This window comes from Nerophis ophidion, linkage group LG15 (genome assembly GCF_033978795.1).
Source record: "Nerophis ophidion isolate RoL-2023_Sa linkage group LG15, RoL_Noph_v1.0, whole genome shotgun sequence".
Classification (NCBI taxonomy): Eukaryota; Metazoa; Chordata; class Actinopteri; order Syngnathiformes; family Syngnathidae; genus Nerophis; species Nerophis ophidion.
The window spans coordinates 15533323-15542989 of NC_084625.1; the positions used below are offsets into that span (position 1 = coordinate 15533323).

Here is a 9667-nt window from a genome sequence, read left to right on the forward strand (position 1 = left end):
AGTTTTTATAGAGAGTTGTTCACTTTGGTGTTTTTGTCATGTGGCCAAATTATTTTGATGTTCTGCTATTTTTATTATGCTCAGTTTTAATAAAAAGCTACAAAAATAGACTTTTAAACAACTCTTATGACTTATTACGTGATTTTACTTCTGTCAAAACTTGGACTTGGGCGTGGATTGTTTTTCTGATGCAAAGGAAAATTGGCACGAGCGAGACGTGAATGTAAGTACATATTTATTTATACTAACAAACTACAAGCAAAGGAAGCAAACAAAAGGCGCGCACGAGGGCGGAGAACAAACTAGACTAGAAAACAAAACTAGCACTATGGCATGACTATAGACAAAAACAAAACTCAACAACTGTGACATAACAAAACCAAAAACTTACTTGGCATGAGCAGGAGGGAATAAACAGCATGGCATGGCATGAAGGAGGTATGTGTATATGTAAAGTCGCCAGGCTGACTTCCTGGCAACTTCAGGTTTAAATAATAGCTATGATTGTCGTGTACCGGGCAGAGGGAAGGAAGCGACACTAAGGCGGAACTGCGGTTTACCAGGTTTATTTAAAAACCTTGATGAGTGTGTGGGGTGTGTGTGCTACCACAAGTGACTGAGTGCGGACGATGTCTAGAATTAACAATGTAAGTCTTACCAGGGGTTGTTGTCGGTGCGTGTTGTGTGCATCTTTCATCAAATCCAAGGGGCAAGGCGAAGAGGTAGTCAGCAGGGAAGCGAGCAGTCGGGGGTTGGAGAGAGGCAACAATGTCTGAGTCCAAGCTGGGGTCGAGGGTCGAGGGAGGCAAGCAAGGATCCGGTTGGAGGTCGTGAGGCAAGGCACGATCACAGACAACAAGGAAGATACTGCAGAAGACACAAGGGGCATCAAACACAGGAACCAGGAAGTGCACAAAGAAGGCGAGCAAAGAACGAGGGAGAGGTGCCAGACGTGATGCGTACTGTGAAAGATTGGCTACGTTCTGGCAAAGGTCTCTTGGGTCTGCTGGACTTTATGCAGCTCCCTCTCATCAGATCCAGGTGCGTTGATTCTTGATAGGCTGCAGGCTCGTTGCTGCGTGGGCGTGCTGCACTCAGCAATGATGAGTGCAAACAGGTGGGAGACATGAGGACAAGGTGAAAACCAATGAGTTGGCATGGTAACAAAGAAAAAAAGGAAGTGCATGAACAGGAACTGAGTGTCCAAAAAATAAAACATAACATGACCAAAACAAAACATGGTCCCATGGGCGTGACAACTACAATATTTCGATCAAAAAAATCGTCTTCTGGGTTGAATAAGTAAGTCATTTTTATTTTTTGTATATTTTTACCATTGTGGTTTTAATTAAAAGCCTCAAAATTGTACTTTTAGGGAACTTTCAAGACTACAAAATATTAAAAAATATTCCAAATTAAAAATGTAATCTGCTGAGTTTAATATGCTTATTATTTTTGTGTTCTGCAATTTTTTACAGTAATGAATAGCTACAAAAAATTGACTTTTAAAGAAATTTCATAACTTATTAAAGGATTTAACTACAATATTTTGATCAAAAATGTCAACTTCTGGGTTGAATAAGTATCTAATTTTTATTTTCGGATCTTTTTACCATTGTAGTTTTAACTAAAAGCTTCAAAACTGTACATTTATGGAACTTTGAGGACTCATCACCTCAAATAACTTAAATATTCCACATCTGCGGTCCTCTCCAAGGTTTCTCACAGTCATCCACATTGACATCCCACTGGGTTGTGAGTTTTTCCTTGCCCTTTTGTGGCCTCTGAACCGAGGACGTCGTCGTGGCTTGTGCAGCCCTTTGAGACACGTGTGATTTAGGGCTATATTAATAAAGATTGATTGATTGATTGACTTGGCGCACACGTTCACTCCCCTGCAGGAGGAAATATTGGCGAGTTGATAAAGCCGATCGTTATCTGCCCTCTCTCATTGACCTCGCCGTTCAATATTCATTCTTTTTCCATTTAAAAAAAAAACAGTCACACCGTCGCTCCTCTGCTTTGTTTTCGTCCCTCTTTATCTGACCCCATCTAATAATATGCTTTTTTTTCCCCCCCAGTCACACTTGAACAAAAAAATTCCGCCCGCAGCCCGAAAAAGACGTTTTGCAATCACGGAAAGCCTTCTCCTCTTTTTTTCCTCCGATAATTCCATCTCTGTGGCGCCATTATCTTTCTCGGCCGTCCAAACAAGTGCGGGTTCTGACTCACTCCTGCGGTGGCGGTGAAAGTGGGCCGAGTGGTAAATGAGTCTTGCTTTTCGGAGTCTCGGTGTGTTTGTGCTTCGCAGTCTCACCTGGATGGATCGACTAAAATAAACCCTCCCCCCTACACTCCCCCCCGTTATCGCGGGCTCTGCTCCAAGCTTCGGGCTCCTGCAGCGCTAATATTTGCTCTTGGAAGGAAGGAAGGAAGGAAGGAAGGAAGGTGGGGAGCTCACTGCTCTGCATAGGTAACATGTCCTCCAAACTCATTTAGCTCCCTGGCTCCGGATCAATAAGCTTTTATGTAGGTTACGGTCCCACCAGGGGCTCTGCAGGGGCCCCCGAACCGAGAAAGAGGAGCCAAGATAGCGAGCAATAGCGTGCACGCTCTCTTTATGTGAGCTACCTGGGTGAAAAAAACACCCTAAAAAACTGAGTTTTTTATGTGTCAGTGGCGGACCCCAGGATGCAGGGCGTGCAGGTAATATGGTTATGGTGTTAGTTTATCAGAAACATGCAGACGGTTGCAATATTTCCATGTCTGAAAAGGAGTAAAAAGAAGCAGATCTTACTGAGACAGACTCCTGCCGTCGTCGTGCGGGTTGCATGGACCATCAAGGAAGGGCATCGCTTTGCAGGTTTGACTCGTGTTTATTTTTTCAAATAACACAAGCTTTGTCTTCGGGTCGGGACGCTTTTCAGCTCCTTCTCTCCTGCTCGCTCCTCGTCGCTGTCTTCGTCTGCGGTTCGCTCTCTGTTGCACTTCGTTCGTCGTTGCGGGCTCTCCAACTCCTTCTGCCATGACCCTTCCTCCTTCTCCCCTTTTATACGGCCAGAGGAGATAAGATGATTGTGTGCCGGTGTGCGAGCCACGCACCTGATCTCGCTCGTAGCATCGCTCCCGACACGCCCCGCCTTTCCGCTCAGCCGCTTTCTCCGCCTCCTTGCCGCCATCTTGGGCAGGGCTCCAGCGTGCCCCGCCCCGCCTTCGGACCGTCGGCTCCGTCTCTCCACATTTACAAAACCCCAAAAACCAGTGAAATTGGCACGTTTTGTAAATGGTAAATAAAAACAGAATACAATGATTTTCAAATCCTTTTCAACCTATATTCAATTGACAAGACTGCAAAGACAAGATACTTAACATTCAAACTGGAAAATTTTATTTTTTGCAAATATTAGCTCATTTGGAATTGGAAGACTGCAACTTGTTTCAAAAAAGCCGACACAAGTGGCAAAAAAGACAGAGAAAGTTGAGGAATGCTCATCAAACACTTATTTGGAACATCCCACGTGTAATATTTAAAATTTAAACAACACATTCAGAACATTTGTTTTCAGGACCGAACTCTGCACCTTACCTCCTTTTGCACTATTTTTCTTTTCTTTCTGTCAGGCTTGCCACTGACAGTTTGTTTGTGTATTAGTTTTTCCTCTTTGTGTGTTTAATATTTCCTGGTTTTAGTTCCTGTCAGAGCTTTTATTTTGTTAGTCTCCTGTCTTTCTCCCTGGGCGCTGTTTCACCCCAGCTGCGGCTGATTGGCACCTGGCCACACCTGGTGTCAATCAGCCCGCTCATATTTTTACCTGCTTTGTTCCTCCAATCAGCCCGCTCATATTTTTACCTGCTTTGTTCCTCCAGTCAGTGCTGGATTATTGTCTTGTCGTGTCGTATCTTGTCGAGTCAATGCAGCGTTGCGGTAAGCTATATTCAGTTAGATGTTTTTAGCTTACTGTCTTTTGTTCCTTGCTTCCAGTTTGTTTTCTTATTATTATGAGTATGACTTCTATTTCCTGCTAAATACCTGCTAGCTTCCACGCTGGGCCTTTTTTGTTTGTTATCTGCCCACGTGCGCACTTTTTGTTTGTACCCTTTGTTTGGTTTTGTTTTAGTATTTTATATTAAATCATGTTTTCTCACTCCATGCCTGCCTCCATCTTTGCATCTTGGGGTTCGTCACAAACAAACTCTGACACTTTCCTTCCTATATTTATATAGCTCTTTGTCTCGAGTGGTAGATGTGCCAGACGTGATGCTTATTCAGGTGAGATTAGCTACGTTCTGGCGAAGGTCTCCTGGCTTCGCTGTCTCTTTATGCCGCTCCCACTCGTCAGGTCCAGGTGCGCTGATAGGTGATTGCCTGCAGCCTTGTCACTGCGTGGGCGTGCTGAGCCCAGCGCTAGCGAAGGCGTGTCCGAATGAACAGCCAGCGGAGGAATTGTGACACTCAGAATCATAAAAGAAACGGCTTCGAATCTGCGCCATGACAATAACTCAGATATGTAACACTATCAAGCATCAGAAAATATTACGTGATTTTGCGTGGAGAACATAATTTGCTTTATTCATTATTGAAATATTTCTTGCCACTTTATGTTGTATATTTTTACGCGGCATTCAGTTAATTTATTGCGCCGATTTTTTTTTTTTTTTTAAACCCTTTTGATGTCTACTCTGTCAATTTGTATTGGACTTTGTCTTTTGTTACCAAATAGCATTATTTTAATTATACTGAGATTCAAAGAGTCTGTTTTTGTCCAACCATCTGTTTAATTTAGTAATTTCTTCCATTATTATTTGTATCAACTTCTGTGTGTTCTATCCTGAACGAAATACAGTTGTGTAATCTGCAAATAATACAAACTTTAAGTCCTGTGTAACTGAATTTAAATAATTTGTATTAAAGAGGTTTGTTAAACAGAAAAGAAAACAAAAGGCACTGTGATGATCCGTTGCTCATGTTTTGCTTAGTTTAGTATTTCCTTAGTTGTTGATTTAGTTCTGTGTTTGTTTTCGTGTTTGCCATGGGTGCTGATTATTGTCACCTGCCTCTGACTAGTTGTCGGGATGCTCACCTGCTCCCTGTCACTAATCAGAGAGCTATTTATTCCTGCCTCTCGCCACACTCTGCCTGGCTGTTTTATTTGTTACAAAGCACCTTCCTATTTTGTTATTCTTGCCATTTTATGGTAAAAAAAATAATTATACCTACCTGCCCGCCGCTTCCTGACGTCCATCTGCATCTTGGGTAAACGACCAGCACATAACCATGCGACCGCGGCGTAACAGGCACACCATGAACATTAGTCCCAGCAGACGTAGGTGTCAGGCTTTCCCCTGACAGTTTGTCTATGTTTTAGTTTTTTCATCTGCATTTGTCAGTTTCCTCTGTGTTTAGTATTTCCTGTCCTTAGTTCCTGTCTAGTGCTCTTATTTTGTCAGCTTCCTGTCTTGTTCCCTGAGTGCTGTGTTCCTCCTCAGCTGCGGCTGATTGGCACCTGGCCACACCTGTTACCTATCAGTCCGCTCCTATTTGTACCTGCTTTGTCTTGTGTCAGTTGCTGGATCATTGTATTGTCATTTGTATCGTCGTTGCCTCATGTCACTCTTGTGTCTTTGCTACCTGTCGTGTCTGGCATCATTTCAGCTATTACCTGTTGTGCTACATCTTGTCCTGGTCGTCGTAGCGGTAAGCTGTTTTTGTTAGCCATTAGCTGTTTCCAGTTTTTCTGTTTTCTGCTAGATACCTGTTAGCTTCCAAGCTAGGCCTTTTGTTGTTTTTTATCCGCCCACGTGCGCGCTTTTGGTTTGAACCCTTTGTTTGGTTTTGTCTTAGTATTTATATTAAAATCCTGTTTGCTAACTCCATGCCTGCCTCCATCTCTGCATCTTGGGGTTCGTCAACAATTAACTCTGACAGTAGGAACCAACACTGACAGATAAATCCTTCTGATTAGTGATCAGAGGCAGGCAAGTCCCCTGATTTTTGATCAAGAGCAGGTGTGACAAGCAGCATTCAGAACAAAGGCGAAGTCAAGGTCAAGGTAGATTTATTTACATCACACAATTTTAAAACCGACTAGTGCCCCAATGTGTTATACAGGTTAAAACACAGAGGTAAAAGACAAAAAAATAATATAATAATCAAAATGTACGGTTGTCCCAATACCAATATTTTGGTACCGGTGCCAAAATGTATTTTGATACTTTTCTACATAAAGGGGACCACAAAAAATGGCATTATTGGCTTTATTTTAACGGAAAAAAAATCTTAGGGTACATTGAACATATGTTTATAATTGCAGGTTAGTCCCTAAATAAAATAGTGAACATACAACAACTTGTCTTTTAGTAGTAAGTAAACAAACAAAGGCTCCTAATTTAGTCTGCTGACATATGCAGTAACATATTGTGTCATTAATCATTCTATTGTTTTGTCAACATTAATAAGGACAATTAATATCTGCTTACATTTTCTTTTAACATGTTCTATCTACACTCCTGTCAAAATGTAATAATCACTTATTCTTCTGTTGTTTGATACTTTACATTAGTTTTGGATGATGTATAACTTTCTAGGACGTGTTTTATGCCACTTCTTTTTCCTTCTCATTTTGTCCACCAAACTTTTAAAGGGGAACATTATCACCAGACCTATGCAAGCGTCAATATATACCTTAAGGGTGCAGAAAAAAGACCATGTATTTTTTTAACCGATTTCCGAACTCTAAATGGGTGAATTTTGGCGAATTGAACGCCTTTCTGTTTATCGCTCTTGGAAGTGACGTCACCTAGGTAATAAAGCCGCCATTTTCTCAAACACATTACAAACACCGGATCTCAGCTCTGTTATTTTCCGTTTTTTCGACTATTTTTTGGAACCTTGGAGACATCGTGCCTCGTCGGAGGGTGTAACAACCCTAACAGGGAGGGATTCAAGTTGCACCACTGGCCCGAAGATGAGAAAGTGTCTGCCGCCAGACCCCCATTGAATGTGCCAGAGTGTCTCCACATTTTACCGGCGATGACAGACATGGCACAGAGATGTATGGATAACCTGCAGATGCATTTGCAACCATAAAGTCAACGAAATCACAAAGGTGAGTTTTGTTGATGTTGTTGATTTATGTGCTAATCAGACATATTTGGTTGTGGCGTGACTGCCAGCTAATCGATGCTAACATGCTACGCTAATCGATGCTAACATGCTATTTACCGGCGGTGCTAAAGCAGACATGGCACAGAGATGTATGGATAACCTGCAGATGCATTTGCAACAATATTATGTTTCCTTCCACCCACATTTAATGCGAAACAAACTCTTACCCATAGAAGGACTTAAGTTGCTCCAGTGTCACAAGATGCAAAAGTCCTGATTGTTTGGTGCGCACATTTTACCCGCGATGCTAACGCAGCTATTCGGCCATGCTATGGCTATGAATAGCGCCAATAGCTATTCGCTCAATAGCTTCAGTTTCTTCTTCAATACTTTCATATTCCAACCATCCGTTTCAATACATGCGTAATCTGTTGAATCACTTAAGCCGCTGAAATCAGAGTCTGAATCCGAGCTATTGTCGCTATATCTTGCTGTGCTATTCGCCATTGTTTGTTTGTATTGGCTGCACTGTATGACGTCACAGGGAAATGAACAGTGTCTTCACAGAGAGCGAAAAAAAGGCACTTTAAAACTTTTTCTAGGGATATTCCGGGACCGGTAGAATTTTGAAAAAAACTTCAAAAAATACAACAAGCCACTGGGAACTGATTTTTATTGTTTTCAACCCTTTTGAAATTGTGATAATGTTCCCCTTTAACGTTGTGCGTGAATGCACAAAGGTGAGTTTTTTTAATGTTATTGACTTGTGTGGAGTGCTAATCAGACATATTTGGTCCCTGCATGACTGCAAGCTAATTGATACTAACATGCTATTTAAGCTAGCTGTATTGCATCATTATGCCTCATTTGCAGCTATATTTGAGCACATTTAGTTTCCTTTAAATCCTCTTAATTCAATTTATATCTCATGACACACTATCTGTATGTAATATGGCTTGTAATTTTTTGCGGCTCCAGACACATTTGTTTTTGTATTTTCGGTCCAATATGGCTCTTTCAACATTTTGGGTTGCTGACCCTTGATGTAAACAAACTAGGGTGAGTTCAAGGACCGGCAAAATAAGTCGGACAAAACGGCGCTCGCCAAATACTCCAATCAGTGAAGCACGTTTAATACAAACAGTGTGCTTTATAACAATTAGGGAGGTTTGTGTCATGTTTGTCCTCCTACATAAATAATATTAAAACAAAAAATATGTTTTTTACCGGCGTGGCGCAATGGGAGAGTGGCCGTGCGCAACCCGAGGGTCCCTGGTTCAATCCCCACCTAGTACCAACCTCGTCACGTCCGTTGTGTCCTGAGCAAGACACTTCATCCTTGCTCCTGATGGGTGCTGGTTAGCGCCTTGCATGGCAGCTCCCTCCATCAGTGTGTGAATGTGTGTGTGAATGGGTAAATGTAGAAGTAGTGTCAAAGCTCTTTGAGTACCTTGAAGGTAGAAAAGCGCTATACAAGTTCAACCCATTTATCATTTATTTATCATTTACCCCCTAATGTTTTTCCATTTTTCATACAGTTTTGAAAAAGCTCCAAAGAGCTACTAGGGCCGACCCCCCGATTATACGTTTAAAACAAAGGAAAGATTTTACTGTGAGACTTCGAAGTGGCTGGGGAGAGGGAAGTCTGGGTTTCCCTGCTTAGGCTATTGCCCCCGCTACCCGACCTCGGATAAGCGGAAGATGATGGATGGATGGATGACTTCCAGCAACATATTCCCTTATTATGGTATATAAAAATATGTTTCAACTCACACAAAGATGTCACTGCGGGAAGGGATTTTGTGCCGGAACACAAACAAGTGGATCCATCTGCGGCGGGCCCCCAATAAAGGAAGGCAAACAGAAGGAGGTGGAAGTGTGAAAGGGAGAGGACATCGCCTCCCACCTTCATGTTTATCTCCAGCGACTGAGGTAAGTGGCTCTTATTTCTTTTGTAGCGGCCCAGCCGCTCAGTAGATCAAATATGGTGAGCCGCTCAGGGAGGAGATTATCTTCCTCGGGCACCAATTACAAATCCGCTTCACTTAATGATCGGAGAAGAAAGAACAGGGCCCTCGTGTTTGGAGTGCCGCCACTTTACTTTCGGACCGTTTGTGTGCCGCACGAGTTGGTCGACTGCCTTCTTCGCGGAGGACGCCGTCTCATTAATCTCCCCGTCTTTCACGATGATGTCCACCTGTCACATCCTCCAGGCGCCCAAGCTGCTCGGGAATCTCAATTACTGGATGTGCGTAGACTTCGTTTGTAAGCCATGCCGGTACCCATAAAGTACTGATGATTTAAAAAGGGCACTAAAAAAAATGCTGGTACTTTTTGCTTTTTAATGGTGCCATTGCTGGTGATCCGAGCCGAGGCACATGTGAGTCAACACACACACACAGAGCACTTGCAAGCAGAAACAGTATGGAGACAGAAGAGGGAGAATGAACGTTTTTTGGACCAATGATAAATGTGAAGTGATAAACGCTGGCGAGCTACTTCTGAATCACTAATCTTCACCTCCACGGTGACATATAAAGTATCATTACCACTGCAGGACGA

General features: G+C 42.5%; 1 protein-coding gene across 1 annotated transcript in view; it reads left to right on the plus strand.

The window, feature by feature from the left end:
- The window catches only part of LOC133569831 (serine/threonine-protein kinase H1-like), a 38228-nt gene extending 38168 nt beyond the window's left edge, over positions 1-60 (plus strand). The window contains exon 3 of the mRNA XM_061922449.1: positions 1-60. This exon is cut by the window's left edge and continues 353 nt beyond it. The gene's annotated coding sequence lies outside the window, so the exon portion shown is untranslated.
- Positions 61-9667: the final 9607 nt, after the last annotated feature.